At 43.6% G+C, this 23,369-nt stretch overlaps 1 protein-coding gene across 1 annotated transcript in view; it reads left to right on the top strand.

The window, feature by feature from the left end:
- The first annotated feature begins 4,913 nt into the window (after positions 1 to 4,913).
- Positions 4,914 to 23,369, top strand: part of JCAD (junctional cadherin 5 associated) — a 329,723-nt gene continuing 311,267 nt past the window's right edge. Inside the window, exon 1 of the mRNA XM_086941588.1 lies at positions 4,914 to 5,428. The gene's annotated coding sequence lies outside the window, so the exon portion shown is untranslated. The remainder of the gene's footprint in view (positions 5,429 to 23,369) is intronic.

Here is a 23,369-nt window from a genome sequence, read left to right as displayed (position 1 = left end):
TACCCTGTAGAGTTTTAGTACGTGACATGTCTATCATATACCTGTCTGCCAATTCAGATAATTTTTCATGAACTGACCTCGCTTTCCGAGTAACATCCTTAGACATAAACAGTATTTCATCATGATCATACAGCTCTATCCTTTCCATTGGCAATGTGCCGTCTATGATTTCATCCAAGTCTGATTTTAAACTCATTACATCGAGCCGTTTTGCTTTTATCTCAGCTTTCAATACTTCACTCCTAGGTTGTTCGTTTACATCCCTCTCACCCCCACTACGAGCCCTACGTCTCGGTACAGGTAAGTTGTGAGGCGTCCTTCTTGCTTCTCTTTGTTCCCACCTCTCTAGATCCCAAGCTTTTCCATCTTCCCTTGGGGTATGGTGGACCAATGTTCTATCCCCCATTACTGCGTTCTGTCTTTTCGGCTCGGTCTCTCTAGATGCAAGATAGGATCCTCCGTTCTGTTCTACATCACTGCAACTCCCTTGCGGTCTGGTGTCACTCAATAAACGATAAGGTCCTTCACGATCCTCCATGTTCCCGCGATCCCGTCCGTCATCACTGGATGTATGGCGAGACCTTTCGCGACTCTCTATATTCTCGTGACTCCAATGTCGCACGTTTTCTCTCGGGGCATGGTGAGTGCACCTGAAACTATCTCGGTACTCCTGCGTCTTTCGTTCTCCCTCACTAAGGATGACGCGAGGCACTCCCCCACACCCTGCACTCTTGTCCTCACACATTTGTCTAGTGCCACTGGTGGTATGGCAAGTATCGCCCTTGCTTCCTTGACTCTCTCCCTCCCACTCCGGGCTGCTTTCGCCAGCTCCGCAGTGAGAGAGGATCCTGTTATCCTGATCTCTCCATTCTGCTTCTGCTTTTAACTTTTTATTCCGAGTCTCTTCGGCAGCATCCCATTCTTTCAAATACTCCCTTAATTCCTTAAAGGTTTTCGGTTTCGGTCCCCTCAAATCCATCTGTCCTCTTTGACCCCCTTGTTCTATCCAGGGATCCGTTACTGGACCCAATGGGGTACTCCGATTCCTTGGTCCTAGCAACTGCCTTTGGGAATTGATCGTATTATTCCTACTTTCCATCTCTGCCCTTTCCCTGTCCCACCGTGCCTGTTCCTCCTGTTGGACTCCCTCCGGGTTGTAGATTGACACTATAGGACCTATGGTAACAGGTACTTGTAGAGCATCTGGCAATTGATACGACCTTGCACGCTCCGTTTCTGGTACCTTCTGGACCACGAATCTTCCTACTACTCTCTGTACGGGACTGGATTGAGGTACTTTCTCACCTTTCTTGGGATCCCACTCTGTTACTGGGAGCGATTTATATTCCCCCCATCTAGCCCCATCCTCTTGCTGTAGTTCGGGACTTTCGGCTTCTCTGTTGTACGGAGGTGGTCTATCTAATAATAGCCTATCTATCAGATCCTCATCTGACTCGCTATCCTCATCTTCTTCTAGCGGTTTCTTTTCTCCCGTAGTCTCTAGCATTGTGAACAGTTTGTCTGCTTCTATCTTTTGCACCCTCCACTTTTTAGCTTCATCATCCCATTTAGCATCCTGCACTGCTTTTAGCGATCGTCTTACTCTTTCTTGGCGCCTGTTCGAGCTCTTTTCGTGTGCCGTTCTAAACCATGCACTAAGGGCTTCGAACTGTGTTGGCCTCGGTAGAGGTCTCGTTGCTAACATTACCGCTTTTAGTTGGTTCAATACTTCTAACTTAAACGTCCCGTATCTCGGAAACGTCAGTTCCTTATTCCCTTCTGTTAGCTTATTCCACTCGGAGATCCATAGTATGGAGTGTAACCCTACATTCACAGCCATATGATAAGCTGGTGTGCCTTCTGGTGGAGCTTCTTCTCCTGCATACAAGTTTCCTCTATCTCTCTTAAAGATCGCCCTTAAACGTTTAAAACACTTCATTTTCAAAATCTATGATTTTCCTTTTAATTCTCTTCCTTAGTTACTTCCCGATGACAACCACCAATCCCTGTGCGGCTCTCGCTGATCAGCCTATCCCAGCGCGACTCTACACTGACCGACCAATCTCAGCGCGGCTCTACGCTGACGTCACTCGTCCCCTTCTGCAGCAGTTCCCCTCCTTTCTCAACTCGTCTCACGGTCTTGCATGCGTTTTCATTCATACGCCGAAAAATGACTACTTCCGTCCAAGCAATCACTTTTCTTGACTGTACGTCCACAGTCTAACTGTAATTGTCACCTCAACTGACGAGACGTCTTCCTCTCACGGTCAGACGCTCGCCTTAACTGATAGGTTACTTACACACAGTAAACGTCCGACCAGCGTCCGTTACTCATACACTCACTCTGTCACTCCCCCTATCATCGGTCCTACGGGCGATCAATGGTACCTCATGACCCCCTTTCAATGGTAGACAATTACTCTGGGTGTTCGATACACCCGAACCACTTAAGCCCTTCCTTGGATCTTAAGATTTTATCCGGTTGCGCGCGCTCACAACCTTCCCTCAATCACACTACAGGCATTCAACTCCGCTTGACATTACAACACAGGTACAACACAAAACACCGCAATCTGGCAACGCATGACCCTTATACTCACTCTCGATCGACTCTGCTGCTTTTCTCTCTCGCACCGTCAGCACCTTCTTCGGCAGGGATTCTTCTTCTGGTCGTCGATGACTAGGGACCTTGGGGTAATCTAGACCTGACCTAGGTTGTCTTCCTCAAGAAGAAAACCATCTTTCTCTGCTACCAACTGCTGGGAATGAGATTTTGATACCTTTTCTGATGACCTAGATACCTATCTCATTCTTCTTTTTGGATCGATTATTTTCTGTCATTGAGTAAAAGACAAACCCACATAGGTCAAATCAACCCCATAGACTGACGCAACTCTGAAGAACCACTTACAACTGATAAAGTTTTAAGATTTAATATAAAATCAGGATTAATTGCATACACAATCCTCTCAGGATAAGATTCAACAAGTCTACAGTCAATATCAATTCCAGAATTTACAGATTAAAAACATAGACACAAAGTGGTTCCATTTCGTCATCTACAAAAAGAGAATAAACAAGTTAAATCTGTCCCTACTCTATGCTAGGTGACATCCCTACTTCGCAAGTTCCTTACCTAAAAAAGGTGTCAGCAGTTTGACTTCCAAAGAAGTTCAAACTCTCTTAGCCTCTAATGGTAGCTTATATCGAGAAGCAGTACCCTCTCTGCCTACCCATCCGCTCTCTAAGGGTCCTCGGCCTACTGCTCTCTTGCGCTCTGCTCTTCTCTCTTCTGCGCTCTGAGCTCTTCGCTTTCGCTTCGCTAACTTCTCCCCTGGGTGCTGTCCCTAAATACACAATCACAGTATGGATGGAACGCCCCTTGACGCCCACCACGTATACATTTACACATACTCTCATTCTTGGGTTTTTCCATTACTTCATCTCTTCGCGTCGTCCGTTAAGTTGACCTTGCTTCTTAGGCACCATCTTCGTCTTCGTGTTGGTGACTTCATTGACATTCCAGTTGACACTTTCAGAGCAAAGTCTATCACCTCAAAAGAACTCCATTCTTTACGATTGTGTTCGTAACCTCGTTTGGTCCTGTGAACGGTCATTTCTAAACAAGACCCACATTCCAAGCGTCTCTTATCTCATTTAGGCCATAAACTTCGTCCAGCATTGTCACCTTAAATCTAGCAAGACCTTTGACTCTTGTCTCGCGCGTTCAGATCAAGACTATCCCCTGTTCCTGTGAGACCACTAAATTATATGCAGTGGACTACACTCTTGCGAACCCTTGGTCAGTTAGGTTAAAACCACATATGACCACACTTTCTAAAACTCCTTCGTCTACACAGTATAACCTTTAACACACATTTATATAATCGTATTAGCAAATCATTCATTATACTTGAATCCATGTTACATAAAATACAACGTTTATACTCTCGTTTCTTACACAGTGCTATATAATCTATATGCTTCTTCATCTTACATTTGCACCGCTTTCTCCTTCTAATGATTATATACGTATATTCAGTTTAGCACGTTCAAGCATTTTCACATTTCTATATTAGACCACTATATATACAGTCTTTCTAATTCTAGTATACATTGTAAAATACATACATATGAATACGTTTCCTATTATTACGGTTACATCGGCTAACTTATACTCTACTGTGCTATTTCATGTTACAACTTCTACGTTTATGCGATATGCTTGTAAATATGGTTCGGATATACTTTTTATTCAAATTGCGCTCTCTCACATACATACAACTACTGTTTCAATTCTCAATAATGGTATTGTGGATCTTGGCGGCATTTGTTTGCATGTATTTGTAAATCCACACGGGCTTGGAACTAGGGGTGTGCAAAGTGTTTACGACAGGAGTAGTCTTGCAGATATTTGGCCTGCAATTCGTTCCTTAAATCTCATGCTTTTCCTATGTTTACGCCCTATCATATTTTTTTCCCCTACAAACTGACAGTGTTTCCTCGGGAGTACAAGATTGTGCTAGTTCCCAGATCGAGGGGGACCCGGTGAGATTGTTGATGTCTCGTTATAAGATTCTCCGTTTCCGAGAGTCAAATAGTGCGGTGATAACACTCCAAGAAGGAAAGACAGATAACTGGACTACTCCAGGGGTAGTGATAAGGAGGTAGATTAGTCAGTGAACAGTTCTTGAAGAGTTTGCAAGATTCCACCCACACTTGTCTGAATCCTGCGTTTGATCGCCTTCCTGCCACAGTTTCCTGCCAGGAATGTTTTCTCCCTGGAAAACGTGTCTTTCCGCACTCTCTTCATTGGGGGGCCGGAGTACGTAGTGGGAGGGCTGCGGAAACCCAGCTAGGCGGGCACAGCCTAGAGCAACGTGAAACAACAGACATTGCTCTAAAAATGAGCTATAATTTAGAAGACTACAAATTAACTGTACCCAAATGCTTCACCTCCTCGAAGGAACCCGCGGAGTGCGCCCCCAGCTGCAGCGTCCTTGTTTGCGAAAAGATTAACATTTGAAGGTCATTTTTGCCGGTTGAAGCACCATAACAAGAATGTTTTTAATCCGGCGGTTAAGCTAATTCACATGACGAAAAACTCAGGAGAAGCGAAAATGTGGAAAGATTCCGCCGGATTGCTGATCAGCCGTGGCTGTGCCTAGAAAGGCCGTTTCAGCCTTAATTTCTTCGATATTTGAAAGACACCTGTGCGGAAATCACGAAGCAAGCGCCCTCCCTAAAACTTCCAGGCAGCGCGAGCTCTCTGGAGGCTGGCGGAGGCTGGCGGAGGCGGGGAGCTCGCGCTCCCAGTTCCTGCACTAGGCATGCTCAGTCTCAGCGGGAGCTCTGGCTGGGCTCTATCACCACACTGAGAGGCGGCCGCGGGACAGGCAGATGCACGAGGACGCACGGCAGCCGCCTGGTAAGCCGTTAACCCCTTCTACTTCTTGCACGCCTCTGATGGGCAGCGGCGACTAGTTTCCGAGCTGTGGGCTGCGTGTTGTTTTTTCTTTCGCTGCATTGCTCTGCATTCGCGGGGTACGAAATGCCAGTTATCAGCTGCCTTTTGCATCGCGCCGTTTGTGTTTATTTCTTCTTTGTAATTGTGAGACGTACAGTGACAACCTGCACAGCCCAGGATGGGTGCAGTGGACAGCGGCATCGCTGAGAGGAGTAGGGCAGCCTTGTCTAGGGGGTGCTCCTCTTTTTGTTCACATAAAGAAGTATAACAAGTGTCCGTGCATGTGAAGAGAGTTTGGTGCAAGCTCCCATGCTTGCCAGAGTTGTCTCTGCATGTATTGCATCAGTACCCACACTCCTCTCCAACCCCTCTGCTCTCGCACACGTTTATTGCGGTGCACAGCCTCATGCATTGATATATATTGTGATTGCATTTATATAGCGCTTACTGCTGTTGCAATCTTCTTGTGTGAAACATTGCAGCGTGATCCATCCCAGTGAGGGCAGGGCAGCAGTGCATGACTGAACGCTTCATCAAACACAATGGTGCCACACAGCAGTCTGTGCACCCAAAGTACATGGGTTCACAAAGACGATTTGTCTTCAAAGTTCAAACTGTACTTTTTTTTTTTACAGGGAAAGTATTTCTGTGATGTGAGCCCCTCCCAGAACTGGGCTTCTGTATTTGAAGCTGGCCCTTGTGGAACTAATGTGCGCTTTTTATTGCCTCTTTCTTTATAGTTTACTGTTTTATGCAAACAGATCAGACGCAAATTTCAAAGTTGGGAAATACTTTGGGGACATTGAGAATTGATAACAGGGGATTACCCCTGAAATCCAGGGGCGATAGTGAGCATTCACCTTGCGTTCAGGAGCTGGGGCAGATTTTCAGCAAAGCTGCTTTCCAATAGTTATCTTCATTTACATTTAATATATGTGCATTTACCTTACATTGATATCCTGAAAATCTGGTGTGGATGCCTGTCTTGTGGACTTACACTGGATTCTTCTGCTGGTAGGAACTGCGACTACCACACCAGTTAGCTAAATTCAGTGACTTATCCCTTTTTGTGTTAATTTACTAGTGTAAGAGAAGAAGGTGCTTTAAGGGAGGGATGCTAGCAATTCCAGTGTGTGAGCACATCGCAGTCTCCGACTGACAGAAGCCATTTGCTTTCCTTTAGTAGGTTCTGGTTGGAACAGAAGGCCCTGCAAATCTTTTTAATCCGATTTCTGCTTAGAGCTCTGCCCAGCACAGGGGCTTATTCTCCAAGGGTCTCCTCCTAGAGCACAGGAACAACACGTACTGAGGAAGTGTCCCAAAATGACACAACTTAGCGCGGTGTCGTGCAGTGGAGGACTCTACGGTGTCAAAGTTCATTATAGACTGCAGTCACAAGAGGACATAAGCTAGGAGTCCTGGATTGGAAAATATAGTGTTTGGCAGAATTAATATCAGTAGGATGTCTACTTCGTAAGCCTGTCCTTCAGACGGCCAACTACTGATAGCCACACATGCTATTAGTAGACACAGTAAAATTACTATTGGCTGGTAGCTACTGACAGTAGTACACCGTAGATGTCTCACTAGCCTGGAAACCCCTTTTTTATATAGATCAGTTGTTAACATTAACATTGACCTCCATCCTTCTCTTCTACTGACCGCCCACACACAGCCTCTCCAGTAACTCCCCAAACTGCCTCCACAGCCTGCAGGTGAGCGATTCATTATTGCAACCTCTGCATCTAACTTTTAGGTTTAGATGGAAAAACGCCTATGGATTATTGGGCTGTCTGTGACTGCCAGCTGTGATGCGTTTTGCCATTGTATTTTCAAGACAATGCGTCCATGTGTGTAGTGTTTCAATGGACTAAATACATGTAGAATTTTGGCAATCTATTGTTAAGCTTTTACGGATTGGATTTTAGTGGCAGAACATGCTTGTTGTACGTTTGTGTAATATACTATTCTGCATGGATTGTTATTTTGTAACTGCTTACGCTCTGCATTGCGGTGACAAAATATAATCAGACACTTGATTGTACATTACGTTTTGCGACAACTGGTGCACCAGAGAGTAGTTGTGGAATTGCACGACATCTGTATATTTCAATAATGCCGGAAGGAAGTAACCCCAGCCCTAATTTTTTCTGAAGGTCGGTAGAATGATTGCCATTAAATTGAGTGATAATAAAACCTCTTATGTACAGAGCTTACAAATCAGAAAAGTGTTGCGAAGCAGCACTATTTAAAACCAGCATTAGCAAAGCCAAAAGGTGTCCCTTTCAAGAGGTACTGGTGATATTAATGTTTACTTAGCTATGTTGTACAGCAACATAGACAACAGAGGGAGCGCATGTGGGGGGCAACACACAATGGCGGGAATGTGGGTAGGGGTCTGCATATACAACGGAGGATAGTTGGGATGGGTGGGGCAAGTAGACGGACAGTGGTGGGCTGGAGAGAGGGGATGGGAGCAAACGCACGGACAACGGACGGTAGGAGGGAGGTGCTAGGGGCTAGCAGACAGACAACAGAGGGTGACAGGAAGATGATGGGGTAATCAGATGGACAGCAGAGGATTGGCTGGAGGAGTACAGAAGGGTGACATAGATTTCTTAAACACAAAACATAAAGTAGCCACTTAAAAAAATGAGCAGTTAAAGGACACAAGTAATGTATCCATGCTTCAGGGGAGGGACAAACTCAGGAAGAGGAAGGAAGCCTATGGGAGCTGACTAAGAGAAACAAGCAAATGAGAGTGACAATGAAGCCAACAAATGGTAAGCAATGGACAGTCTCTGAGCCCACTATTAGAAGACAAAAGTCAAACAAGAGACAACGCATGTACTGTCTTGGATGAGAGACATAAAATTAAGTTTTTATTATGAGTGCACATGCTGCATCATTCTCACTCATGCGGATTGGCCGCAAGTGAACAATTAGCATGCCTCTGCATCAAATTCAGGAAGGACCTCAAGACCTGGCTCTTCACCTGAACCGCAGACGGTGGCCTCCACCACCCCCACCCAGCGCCTTGAGACCCTCACAGGTGCGTAGACGCGCTTTAAAAGAACACTGATTGACTGATTATGTATCATGAAAATCTTCATTTGTACTTTTTAAAACAATATCTCCACAGAGAAATTCACCATTCACTTTAAACGTGGTAGTGTTCCATTTTCTTTTTTTACCTCGAAAGCACACCTAAGGCCAGATTCACAAAGATAAGTTTGTATTTGTAGATCACTCACGTGTAACTCTACAATTACCCGCTGGTGTAAATCTGTACTTCTTTTATGTTAACCATTTCCGAGTATAGATTTACTCCCAGGTGTTGACTTAAAAGTTCCCGCCCCTTATGAGGGGTGAGAGGAGACTTCTGCGACTGTATTTATATATGAAAGTTCCTGTTAGCAACTTTTCTTCTTTTTGTGGAGATCTCCTCCACCGCGATTGAAATCTCCCTATTGCAAAACACAAGGAAGTTTTATTAATCTTTATTTAAACAGAAATCAAATTAATGTAAAATAAAAATGGAACATTCATTTTAATCAAATAATGTGAACCTAGGACTACGTACAGAAAAAGATATAACCCATTACCTCCTAAAATTAACCTGGTATTAATTTATTAATTCATTTTTAAAATATTATTTTTTAACAATTCTCCAAAAGTACAATCATCCACCCTCACTGCATTTGTATTAAATTTGTAACAAACATGGTTATAAGTTATGGTTTTAATTATTTTAAAAAAAAACATTTTAAATTAAGTTACAATGTAATTTCATTTATTCCAATTTTATGTCTATTGTTACATTAAAAATATTATAATTTAGAATGAACCCTTATGGGTGATAGTGTTATAGCCTACCTCTATTGCTTTCAATGGAAGTGTCTTTCCTTACCAGAGGCTTTCTACGTGAGGAGCTTGACTTACACAAAGGCCGGGTTGGAGAACATTTAGGACGTTTAACTCTATTTTGTCACTATTCGGGCTGTAGTAGAATTTGAAGTGTATTTTGTGAATTAGCGATTATACTCTTATATGGCTTTGTGCTCTATATCAACACTTCCCTCTTTATTCCCCTTCTTTAATTTCTCTAGACCCCACCTATTTTGTAGTAATTCCCGTTTTCACACCACTCCCACTTGTCCCTCTCACATTTAATTCTAAATCCTACACTTATGTGTGTGATCATCTCAGCCACCAGGGCGCAGCACTAGGCACCAAAAAGAATAGATAAGCAGAGGTGGAAATCTCTGGTCTTGGGTTTGTGAATTGCATTTTGTAGTATGTGAAGTAGTATTGCTGGAGTACTGCTTTACGTATTCCACAATGCCTTTGGTGATAGGGTGTTTACATTAGCCTACTAGGCAAAAAGGTTAAGCAGTAATCAAAGAGACAGGCATACACAAGCAGTGTGTTTAGAATGATTAAACTCCTTCTTCTAGGAGATCCTTAAAACTTTATATGTGAGGTGGCAGGCAGCATCTACTCGTGGAGCAGCGGGTATATCTGTGCCTCAATGAAATAGTGCTGGCCACTATCAAGCATGGTGCACACCAGTGGCGTAAACGGGGGTCTCCCATGCTCCATGGGGGCCCCTCCGGCACTGTGCACAGGTAGGCATGAGAGCTCCTGTCTGGGCCTGGAGTTTGGAGGGCCCCCTCCATGCACTTAGCAGGGGGTCTCCCTCAAGTTTCGATATGCCACTGGGGCACACACTTATGATGTGAGCCTGGGCAGACAATTGCTGCCTTTTTTGTCATATTTTGTAATGTTGCCCTTAACGCTGCCTTGGTGTACATGCATAAACCAACGCTTTGCACCAGTTTATGCAGTTGGGGTTTAAAAACGTAATTCAGATAGTCCTGGAAGAAGTGCATAGAGCAATAGTAGTGGGATTACAGAACGCTCCATGATAGGTATATATGTTAAGAGGTTGGAAGTGAATAAGGAGAGTGATTGCGCCCCTTACCTGTATTCAAATTCCATTTCATTATGAAAATGATGCACTTTTTACATTGATCACAAAGCCTTTTTCATAAACCGACTTTAAATGTGATATGCACAACAGTTTAACCATAGACCTACTACCTTGTCTATCATTTAGGATAATAGTAGTTATCTCCCTGCCAGAATGTAGGTATTGTAGTCTCAACAACGACATCTACAGAACAGCAATTTAGCTTTACAGCCTGCCGGCTCCTAAATGGTAGTTCGCTTCGAATTGATAGGATTCTGCAAACGTCTACTTAAAAAACTAAACTTCGTATGCAGTGTTTTCAGAAGATACATTCTTATTTTCATGAATTAAAATGTATTTCAATCTGTATAAATGTGGATAGTGGAAGCCATAAGTAGATAGAACAGATGGGCGGATCAGTGTCTTGAAAATGTGTCCAGGCATGTCCAGTGCTCTACTCATTTCTTCCCAAAAGGCTGTAACATCTGGAAGCAAGTAGGAGTAGCAGGCGGTGTTTGTTTGGACGGCAGCACAATTTATTATGCTTCTGCTGTTCATGAGAATATAACACTACAAATAGAAAGAGTAGGAGTATATTTCATGTTGCCACCCGCTAGAAACCCCCCTGCCTTCTATTCGTTTATTCTTATTTACTGTTTGAAAGTGGGAAATAAGGCAGTTGTGTTTTGAAAAGCAGCAGTGCTTTGCTGGTGCTGAAAGGATTGTTTCAAATATTTAACGACTGTATTTTATGTCAGTTAAATTATAATATTGGTGTTTTGATGGTTACCCAAAACCCTCTCAGCTGAAGATTTCCAGCCATCACCAACCTCGCAATGAACTCTGTGGAATTAATTTCTCGTCTAAAGTTATAATCATGCCCCTGGTGAATAATGGAGATCAAAGCAAGTTAGTATCAAATAGGTAATTCTCTTAATAACAGTTCATTAGCAAAAAGGTGAACCAAAGACCACAAAGGAGAATAAATTACAAGCAGTCTAGTCAAAATGACTAACTGGCGCTTGAGGAGGATTCCAGAGCAGTAGCAATCAATGAGCTTCAGAGGGTTACAACGATGAAAGGTTCCAGAATCATAGATGCAGCGTGGATAGCAGCATTTTGCACGCGTTCTTGGGCTGTAGCTTGGACTACAGTTTTACACTACTTGCTGCTACGTCTTCTTGGGCAGAACAATTCTAGCTGCTTCTCAAGTTGGTTTTAAATCCAAGAGAGAGACTTAGGAACTGTCTGTCTATATTGATGACATCTATTAAACAGCACATGAGTCCTGTTTAAGGCTGAAAGGGGAAATTGAGAGACAGTGAATGTACTTGCCTAAATCTTTCTCCAAAGTATGACCCTTGGTGTTAACCCCTTCAGTGCTCGGGACGGCCCCCAGCCGTTATGCGTCATGGTGGGCGTGTGCGCACGACGGCTGGGGCCGTCCTAATCGCGTACGGTTTTTAATACTCGCGCACTGCGTGAAAATTCGCGCAGCATGCAAGTTAAATAGGCGCATGGAAGAACATTTTTAAATGGTATTTTTGCATAAAATGTACAGAATCTCATTGTTTTGTTATATATATTGATGTGTGTCCGTCTATTCACGGTGTAAGCAAAAAGCTTGCCTCACATATAAGAGACTGTAAACATTGTTTAGTAAAGAAAGAAGATAGGATATGCTGGAAAAGGTATGCATGTAACAATATAAAACAAATAGTCAAATCCTTGGTAAATGAGGGCCACTATTTTCCTAACTACTGTATGTACCCTAACCATCATGTTCCTGAATAAGGTCGAGCCCCATATTTGCATTGTTATTTGCGAGTGAAGCCCCAAGCGGCTCCATCTAGTGGTTGTAAATGAAAGGAGACAATATGGAAACCTGTTGACTCTGCAGGCGGTGAGGATCTTTTGGGACCTAGACGTGCCCATGTGAGCCAGACGGTGTCTGTATGAGGGGTCGGGCAATATCAGGAGGCAAAGGTCGTCTTCACCAGCAGTGAAGAGGGTATAGTCTCTGATGTGCAAGGTAGCGGTCTCCATGCTGTAACATGACCTGAAACCAGGCTGGTAGCTGTGCAGAAGATGGTTGTTATTGATAATGATCTTGAAGTTGAACATAGACTGCTTTTTCAATTATCTTGCTGATCTATTTTAAGGTGAGTGATGTTCCGGTATTTGGTGAGGTCATCAGGGCCTAATGTAAGTTTCTTTACCCCTTCGGTGCTCGTGACGAGACCAGCTCGTCATGAGTCACGGTGGAGCCGTGCTCATGACGGGCTGGTCTCGTCGTAACGGCGCCGCTCCTCCCACGCACGGTTAATTCCCCGCCTGTGCGGGCAAATTAATCAGTGGGTGGGGTCGTGAGGAGACCAGGCCCTCATGAGCATAGCTCCACCGTGACTCATGATGACCTAGTCTCATCACGAGCACAGCGGTGCCGCGCTCCGCTGCCTACCCCCCCACCCGCACCGTGGGGGAATTACCCCCGCAGGGAAGGGGTTAAGGAGTGAGAAAATCTAACCCGACTTGAGAGCTTCTTGGGCATTGTCTTGAGAAAGTTATTGACTATGGTTAGTAGATGTGAAAAAGTGTTTCCAGAGAGTGCTTTGAAGGACGAGGTTAAGATATAATCTTCATAAGAAGTGTTGAGTGGGAGTTGAGTATGTCTAGGAGATCTGGGAGAGTTAGGACAGTGTTGTGGCAGGGGTTTAAGAGGTTAATGCAGTGTTTCGTTCTCTTGACAAGCGTTCTGCTTCTGTTGGTGACATATTTGGTAGTATTGGTATAGCACTTTGCTTTGACTGATGTGATGAACTGCCTGCATGTTGTGTTGAGTGACATTATCATGAAGTCATCAGTAGTTTTGTTTTTGTTCCATATTCTTTTTTTGTCTGTGTTGTTGGAGAGTGTGTATTGTGAGCAAGGTCTTTAGAGTATCCAGGTACTGGCGGCTTCATCTTGCACGTTTGTGTTTTTATTGGGACTTAGATGTTGACATAGTTTTCCAAAAAAGTGTTCATGTGATTTAGAAAAGTGTTGGCTTCAGACATGGACATAATAGGGTGAGAGATGAGTTCAAGCTTTATGATGTCTTTGAAGGATCTAAAGGTTGGAGCTTTTTTTTGTGCATACCTTGGTTTGTTGATAGGACACTGAGCAGAGAGATATGGATGTCAAAGTGCCATTTTGGATTATGTTAGTCTGATAGACCCACATTTTTTAATTTGTGTGCTTCCGCATGCCATATGTTTTTCACATCATAAATTAATTGCACTTACTTTTTTGCACTATGGCAAAAGGTGCTGGTTGAAATGGGGAAGTTATTAAGGTAAATGTTTGCAACAGATGCTTCTCCTTCATTTGTTGCCCTGTAGCTGAAGCTCTACCCCCCTCCAACGCCCTCACACAACTAACATTTGTAGCGGTTGCAGTGACTGCTGTATACAGATATATTGCTCGCAGGTGGATGCTGAAGAATCTGTCCTTCTTCTGTGCTTCGCTACCTGACTTAGCACTATGCAGTGAAAAAGAATAATGCTAATACATAATAGTGTATTCTCAACAATGCCCCAAAATGGGTTGAATGTTTATCTTATGTGCATAGAGCCAAGATGAGACAATGGTGTAGTCCACTGATGGTTGCTATATGGATTGGAGAAACAAAAAAGCTTAAATCATAATTTGTGTTGGGTCAATTTTTGGGGAAATTATGCAACTTTACTTTGGTCTACTACCTGTGATACCTCTTTACTCTTTCTCTTCATTTCAGGTGTAACACTTTTTTCCATATGTGCTTTTAATGATCTGGAGCATATATTGCACGTAAGAGTCGTTCAATTTAACAGTCTTTTGTTTTTGGTTCTTATGTTTACTTGATCTTTAACTCCTTGCGTGCTGATGACGGCCCCCATCCGTCATGCACTACGGCGCTCGTGTGCTGATGACGGCTGGGGGCCGTCATAAACCCGCCCACTCGCAATTTTGCCGCACAGGCGCAGAATCGCGGCAGCATGCAAGGGGATAAAACAGGTTTTAAAAATAAGAGCAAGCTAATTGACGAGAGCAAAGTATTTAGTTTGGGGTGTGAGGGAGGGTTTGGTTATTGAAAAGGTTTGGCATAATTGTGTGGCCTGTATTTGTATTTGTATTTGTATTTTTGATTTGTAGAGCGCCTTATCACCCAGGGGTCTCTAAGCGGCCTGTGGAGACTGATGAATTTAAAAATATTCTTATGTTCCACATAGTTGCCATTGATGTGCCCAAATACACCATAGAAGACTGTTACTTTTGATATTATGGGACCAATAGAAATAGGATAATTTAGTTTGTGGGTAATTTCAGTAAATAGTAAGCAGTAGATGTAATTAATTCAGGGAATGCTGATAAACTTTATACTTTTATCCGAGGCATTTAAACATGAGGATTTACAGAAATGATTTGTAATTGGCAATCGTGTAATTTAAGTCAGAGAGTATTCTAGAGTTTAAAGAATGACATGGAATTGACCATAAGTTTACCTTACACAATAAGCCCACTGTTCTATTTAATTTTTTATTTTTTTTAAACAAGTTTTATTAGCTTAGCACAGAATTCATATAGAACAACACCAGCCTTGGATACACAATGGTTAAGCGGTTAATATTACATTAAGGGACCGACTATGATGTCGGTTGGAAAGCTTCCCACCGACATCAACGATTTAAATTCCAACTGCCTGATTGCAACTTAAGAGGTCGAAATTTGAAACCGGATGGTCATTTTGTCTGGCTTTCGATGGGGTCAAGTAGCCCTTTGGCCATTCAGAACCGGCACGTTATCCCTGTACGACGCCTTTACGCCGCCTTAGTGTCACCATGTTTTTATAACGTCAATATGCATAGAGTTGAACTTTTCTTCTTTTTTAGGTTTTGCCTGCAGCACTCTTGCACTGCCAGCAAAAACATTTGTCAACAAAAAATACCTTTTAATATGGACTTAGAACCAGTCCGTTATGTATCATTACTTACCATTGGGTGGCTTTGACGTCTCTTTGGTTTCCTTGCTTCCTATTGGTCATGGCCTCCTACTTCTGGCAGGGTCTTCAAGCGTTTGTCCTTGCCGTGGAGCATGGACCAAGTACAGTTTTCTGTCTGTGGCCAGTATTGTTACACTGGCTGCACACTCCTGCAGATAACTTTTAAAAATGTGTGTGCATACACTCTTTACGAGTGCATCCCTCCTCCCACCATCCTTGCTCTTGCTCCACACACCTTGCCCGTTTACCATTCTGTTGCCGTTCCTCTTTCTCCCTACACCTCCCTTGTGTTGCTTGCCCCGTACTCCCCCTGCACTCCCCCTTCATCTGTGGTGTTGCTGGTTTCTCACACTTTCCCCACACCTACCACAGGTTGCCTGAGCCAATGCCTGTTGTTGTTAAACCCCCCTGCCCCTTCAACCTTCCTGTGCTCCACAAAAATATTAACAAAAAAAACCTAATTGGTCTTTTAGATGTGAGTGTTATTTGGCTTTGTTTTATGTATTTTAGGTATATTGCACAGCAAAGCGGGCGGCTGTACAACAAGACTTAAAAATCAGTGCTATGGTGGTGTGGTCAGCGCAGTCTTGAAAATGTCACATTTTTCTTTCTACTTTACGCCATATTGTAGATCAGCCCGTGCTGCTGTGCAGCATGTCTAAAAAACGCATTGACTAAGCCAATAGATCTTGCATAGGAAAAACCTATCAGCTTTTTCAGTACTTGTTTCTTTTCCTTTTTTCCCCCTTCTTCCTCATGTCAGGAAACCTATCAGACAAAGTAAAGGAGAGATTTCTTGTAAAACATCCCTCTAGAAGCAAAGTTCAACTGTGGACCACAATATAACCCAAAACAATTAAGACCTAAGAGTGGCAAGATGGTCACTTTTCTTAAGGTCAGCATAAAAAAATAGTGGCAACAAAAGGGTGAGCTGTGACCGATTTAAAAAGAGATCTGACAAAATAGTTCTCCCTTAACCCCTTCCACGCGGGACTAATTCCCCCACGATGGCGGGGGAGGGGAGGGATGGGCCGCGCGTGGCACTCAAGACGAGACCAACTAGTCATGCTGCACAGTGGAGCTGTGCTCATGACGAGCTGGACTCGTCATGACTCCGCCCACTGCAATAGAACCCCCAAACAGGCGGGGAATTTGCAGCGCGTGGGAGTGCCGCAGCCGTTATGACGAGCTCAGCTCCACTGTGCCTCATGACGAGCTGAGCTTGTCATAAGCATAGAAGGGGTTAACGGCAACACCTTACTGTTCTCTATTCCCCAGATTTCAGCACCGCACAGGACAGCTGATTGTGCCTAAGCTTTATAAACCTCCAGAATCTGGGACGCAGATTTAGTAATTGTGCCTGTTGGACTTGGCCCTTTGTGTAGGGTTATCCCCAAAATTTTTGCTTTTCCCTTCTATTTTTCCCTGACCTGTGTTTGTTCGTTTTAGGACTCTGGCACTTTACCACTGATAATCAGTGGTAAAGTGCATATGCATATTTGATTTCACTGGCAAGCCCCTGGTAAAGTGCACTAAGTGTACTAGGGCCTGTAAATCAAATGCTACCAGTGGGCCTGCATCACTGATTATGCCACCCACATGAGTTGACCTGAAAAGCTAACTCAGACCTGCCCGCGCAGTGTCTGTGCGCAGTTTGCCGACTACCATGTTGACCTGGCGAGTGCATCCACTTGCCAGGCCCAAACCTACCCTTTTCTTACATGTAAGTCACCCCTATAGTAGGCCCAAGGTACCACCTGGGCAGGGTGCAGTGTATGTGAATGGTAGGATATGTACTGGAGTGTGTAACATGTCCTGATCGTGAACTCCTGCCAATTCCGTTTTTCACTATTGAAAGGCTACCTGTTTGCATATGCCAGGATGGAGTGTTTGTTTATAACATCTTAGAAACATAACTGTCCCTGGGAACAAGGTAGGAAAATAAAGTTTAGTATGCCTGAACTCAGAATGTTAAAATGCATCTTTTAATGAAGGTGATTTTTACATTCAGTGTTTGAAAATACCACTTTTAGAAAGTAGGTATTTTCTTGTTTAGCCATCCAGTGTACCTCTCCTAGGATGTAGATTGACTGTCTGTGTTTGGAGTGTCAGGGGCTAGGGAGGAGAGGTGGCTCCAGAGAGCCTTATCAGTCAGGTTGGGCTGAATAGACCCGGGCTGCATTTAGAGTAGGGGAGGGGATTTCCTTTCACCTTAAGGGGCCTGGTCTGCTTCCCACAATGCAGTCTCTATCTCATGCCAGGAAGCTGCACCAGAGAGGACAGACCTGGTTTTGACTGGGCACAGGGGTTCTCAGCACAAAGAGAGCAAAGGCATTTTGGGGTATAAGTATTAGACCTAAAGCCCCTGAACTTTAGACTACTTCTGTAATCAAGAGGAACCTTTGCCAAGAAGAAGAGCTGGAGAAACCGAGGAGAAGTACTGCCCTTGCTGTGTGTCTGGGGTTGGCCTGGAGTTGCTGTTTCTGCCAAGGAAAGGAGAAGGACTTTGCTTTGTCCCCTGCTTGAGGAAAGCCTCCAAGGGCTTCAGTAGAGCTTGCCTCTCGTTTTGAAGTCGCAGGAACACAAAGACTTCATCCCCAGCTCCCCTGAACTTCCTTGCTGGTAGTTCTGACCTGTCAAAAAGTGCCTGTGACTGTGTGGAGCCTTTGGAGGTTGTTTCTGCTGCTGGGAACTGGAAAGCAACGCAACAACAAGAAAATCGGCGCATTGCTCTTAATGCAACAGTTTTTCAGACGCAACACCATGGTGCAAGAAGAATCTCCCCACACCGATGCGCCTCTGCTGAAGCCGACGCAGCAACTGTCGTCGCTGCAAGAATAGATGCTTTGAGGGATCGCGGCTGAGGAAACTGACACAGCGCCGCTCGACGCTGCTGCATCATTTGCAGACGCATTCCAGATTTCCACACATCGTCCCTGTGCGGCAAGTTTTCCCCAACTCCTCACCCGCGGATTGGAGTCTTCTCAAAATCGATGCATCGCTTCCCCCTACAGAGTGGACCCGGCGCATTCCCCTCCCCTATGGCCAGCGGAACTGTCGCTTCGCATCCATGAAGGTCTCTGGAAACAACGCATTTCTTTGTTTTTCAGCGCTTCCCATCGCTGCAGCTGTATGGCTTGGTAAATTTTGACGCAACCACTGGAACTTTGCAAGAAATCACGCATCCATAGTTTTTATATAGGCTCAGTTGAATAAACCTTTTGAAAGTCATTTATCTTAATACTTCTATGTTCGATTTTTGTCGTTTTGGTCTTGTTGAATTTAGATTAAGATACTTTATTTTTCTAAACTGGTGTGGTGTCCATTTGTTGTGTTATCACTGTATTACTGTGTGTTATGAGTACAAATACTTTACACATTGCCTTTGGGATAAGCCAGCCTGCTCATGCCAAGCTACCAAGGGCGTGAGCAGGGGTTATCTAGAGTATGTATCCCCCTTTCCCTGACTAGAAACAAGGGTCCCTATTTGGACAAAAGTACCTACCTCTGCCAACTAGAGACTCCCATTTCTAACAGTGCCTCTATGCATTTTAAGGACTGTGGCTGCTCTATATAAATCTATGGCTCTGATCTAATCGATATGGGGATTCCAAGATCATATCAAAAGTAATATCCATGCACATTCCCCCTGGAGCTCAATACACCACTGAAGGACTTAGTGGCCATATACTTTTCTTTTTGGATGTTAATGTATAGGAAATTCCAAAGTCCTATGGGGATCAAGAGAAAAGGCATCATCAGCGAACAGCTGATCTAGCCTAGGTGAGTCATGTATTCAATTCAAGTGTATTAATAGCATCATTGATGTATAGGGAAAATAATGTGGGAGCTAGCTCGCAACCCTGATGCACCCCGCTATGAACAGGGATGTGCTCTGTTAGCTCACCCTACCTACCCCAGAATACCTCCACATAATTGTTTTCATGGAGTCTTACTAGGGTAGACAATAACGGAGCAGGAAGACATTTCGTAACAGAGCGGGATTGGTATTTTTACAAATCGTTGTAACATTACGTTTTGGCAAAAGTAGAGCAAGATCCAGAAACTTCCCATCGTCTCCATGCAACCTGGGGTGCCCGAAAATACCCAATATAAAGGACTTAAGAATATGGAGTGCCCTGCAACCTGTGACATGGGTTAAAACAGCAGCAACCTTAACCTAAGAGTGGGTCAGTGCGCCCCAAGCTAATATCATATGAACAAGTCTGCCTCATCAGTGGGGCATCGAGGACAGTGTGAGGAGGCACCAGGATGGAATTGTGCAGTTTCACTGGGAGTCAAGTAGGCTCTATTAAGAATATTAAATTGTACATATTTAATTGCAAAAGATGAGGTCACAGAAATGTTTTGGGCTTATCCAACTATAAAGAACATCAGTACAGGGTTTTCTGTTGTTTTGAGTGCAGGATAGGCAGATCATCCGCAAATAAGGAATAGCATGCATAGAGCCTTCCTGTTTAATCCCTCAATCCATTGCCTCCATTTGAAACCTTTCTGCCAGGGGCTCTACTGGCAAAGCAAAAAAAAGAGGTGATGGGACAACCCTACCTTGTTCCTCTAAACACTTCATAGGCCTCCTAAATCGTGAACCCTGTTAAACCCTAGCCATTTTGTGAGTGTAGAGCAGTCTGACCCATCTCACCCAAATAGCACCTAGGCCCATCTGATACATAATAGATTCCAGGAACTTCCAGCGCACTGTGTCAACGGCCTTCTCAGGATCCACTGACACTATTTCTGCTGCAGAGTGGGATGGTAGATCACGGGCGTACAGAATTTAATACATTCTTTGCAGATTTTAGAGGTGTTACGTGTTGATCTGAATCCATTTGATTTACATGGATTGGAGCCTGCATATGGGGTAACATTCTGGAAGCTAATACCTTACTGAGAATCTTATAATCAGACTTCAGCGTGGAGAAGGGCCAGAAATCCATGGGAGCCACATCCTGCGACGCAGACTCAGGCAGAGGCACTACCAGCACCTCTCTTGTTGTTACAGGGAGGCAATTCTTTTCATAGGCCTCCACATACATTTCCACCCATTTTGGTGCCAGATCACCCACAAACGCCTTATAAAACTCCTTGAGGAACCAGTCTTTGCCAGTTGTCTTACTGATTGCCATGTTTTTTATAGTGTCTCTCACCGCCACATCTGATACTAGGCTGTAATTTGAATGCTATTGTATCTCAAGATTTGTACAGCTTTGCTTGACTGCAGCTAGCTCCTCTGTACACCAGGGTGGCAGAGTCAAAGGGCCCACCATGTTTAGTGCTGATGTTAACCACATATGACATTTATTCACTTTAGCCTCAATATCGGTATGGTAGACCGTTTATCTTCAATAATTTTGCCACTTGGATGTCAAATAATTGAGGATTGTCTGTCCTAGTGGTCGATAGAGTAAGAGTCCAGACAAAACAGTAGAGTTAATCTATGGCAGCAGTTCTTAACCTTTTCTCTACTGCGGGCCCCCGCTGAATCATTACTGTAATCTGCAGGGCCCTGCTGAGTCATTATTAGAAGCCAAGGACTCCAGCCTATCAATTCTGTGATTTGAACCTCAAAACAATACATACCAATATAAAAACAAGTATACACCAGACAAATGCTCAAATATTCAAATATTTTGTTAAATTCATAATCAAAAATAGAAAATAAATCATATTTTCACTTTGATTCTTCATTTGTACACACTTTTAACTTGAATGTTATTGGATTTTGTAAACCAGTCGAGGTCCCCCTGAGTAGGTCTTGTGGAGTCTTCGGGCAATCTTAAAGTATAAAGACTCTGCTGAGGTAATTGTGTCTTCCGCTAAGATGAACATTGAAATAAAAATGTTATATATAATGGCCGGACCTCCCCCCTTGTTTTGCAAGTCTGTCATGTCGAACAGTCAAGTAACCGGGTGGAATGGCTACAACGAACCCAGGGTTAGAATCCTCAGGCAGCCAAGTTTCTGTTACCTACAACACCTCTACTTCATGAAAGGTGATAAACCTCTCTTTTTCGTACTTCTGTGCGGGCACAGAATGAGTAGTAAGTAGAGAACATTAAGGAGAAGGCAAGATTTAGGATCAACCTTATTAGGTTTATTGTTTTAGAGGGGTTGATCTGGCAGATATCAGGTAGGTTTTCCCAGAATGTCAGTAGCAAGCTGCCCTTCACAGATAAACTGTTTTCAGCTTGTATCACATTTTTGATTTCCAGCAGTTCAGATCTTGAAAAGGTAATGCATCTGTCCAGGGCGTGTGGGCACAATCTCTAGTGCTGTGCTCGTCCAGGACACGTGTGGTCGCAGACGGGCTTACGTTTGTTCCGCTGCCAGCGTGTCCGCTGCGCGTGGATGCTGAGTGGACGCGTGACATTGCTGTTTAAATACTGTTCTCTTCACATTACTAGAGTGCAGACTGCCTGGCTGGTGTGTACCTCCGCTCATGAAGTTGCCCTACGGACAGAAATGTAAAACAGTGATAAGACTATCATTATAAAGGTGGTGAGTTGTCTAAACAGTCTCTTAACTACCACCCTTAACCATAAATGGGCTCAAAAGGTGATCCAGTGTTACAAGGTGTATGTTCACCTCCACAGCCGGGGCTCGAGTTGAGGGTAGACACTGGTAGATGCAGTCTACCCACTATTTTCAGAGGGTAGGCGCCATCTATCCCGCTGCAAAGTTGGCCAATTTCATCAGAGTGCCATCTTCCTTTCTTACTTCTCCGCGATTTAAAAGATATACTTAACTCATCCTGTCGTCATTTTCTGACGCCGGGACACTTTCAGCAGCACCTGCACCATTGTCTGCTTTTGTTCCGAGCAGCAACATGCAGGCGGCGAAGGGGCTTATCAGATTCCAGCTTTGCCCATAACAAAAGACGAAGTTAAGAGGCCATTAGTCCTCTTTTTTGTTGGAGTATTCTGACTAAGAGCTATCAGTAGCCTCACACCTAGATGCAATGGAGGGGAAACAAAGGCTCACATCTTATCACTTCACAGGTACTTAAGAGAAAAATGCTTTTGTCCTTGTTCAGTCCCTGTATATAAGAAATATGCATACGTTGTAAGAATATCAGATTTGTTAGCCGCCCAGTTACACAAATTATAATTTAAATACTACTATTTTGTTTTATTTCTTTTATAGAGATTTAATGCTGGGTATCAGAGCCCTTTACATTATACGTACAGAGTATACATTGACAATGTATCATACGTGTACATCAAGAAAAAGGATGTCTTCTATAAGACAGTGTGGGTTACAAGGTGAGGCAGCCAAATGTCCCTCATACCTCACTGTGCTATATTAGAAGGATTACAATTTATGAGCTGTAAGTAACAAAATGATCTCTCTTAAAAGCAGTAACCCTTTTACCCATTTACATAAAATAAAAATCTGTCATCTGTGTGTTTCATAATGTGCTTTGTAGGAGACATATTAGCCCACTGTGCTATTTTGATTCAAAACTAGGACTCGGCAAAACACATCTCTCCAGAAAATATATTATCCGCCAGAGTTATTTAACCAATATAATTATTCCCTGTGATTTAGCTGGCACACAAAGATCTCCGCAGCAGGTGCCTTAACCCCTTAAGATATTATAAAATGCAGACATTGCAACCAATTAAGCAGAACAGATCAACTGCCATGATTCTCCTGGTTGACAATTTCTTTGTGGCAGGGTTTAAAAAACAAAACATTTATAAATTGAGGCCCAAATTTTGTGACAGAGTTGCATCAATATTTGGGTACAACCCGAGTGGAAAATCTAATTTGTTAAATATTGTAATGCGCTCAAATGTACTCATAATAGACCTGCTAACCATATGTGAGGTCTTAAGATCTGATGTCACTTACTGTGAGGTCATAGGTTGTGATGCCACTCCCTGTGA

This window comes from Lissotriton vulgaris, chromosome 10 (genome assembly GCF_964263255.1).
Source record: "Lissotriton vulgaris chromosome 10, aLisVul1.2, whole genome shotgun sequence".
NCBI classification, from domain to species: Eukaryota; Metazoa; Chordata; class Amphibia; order Caudata; family Salamandridae; genus Lissotriton; species Lissotriton vulgaris.
Note: the sequence above shows the minus strand (reverse complement) of the source record. Positions and strands in the feature narration are given on the sequence as shown.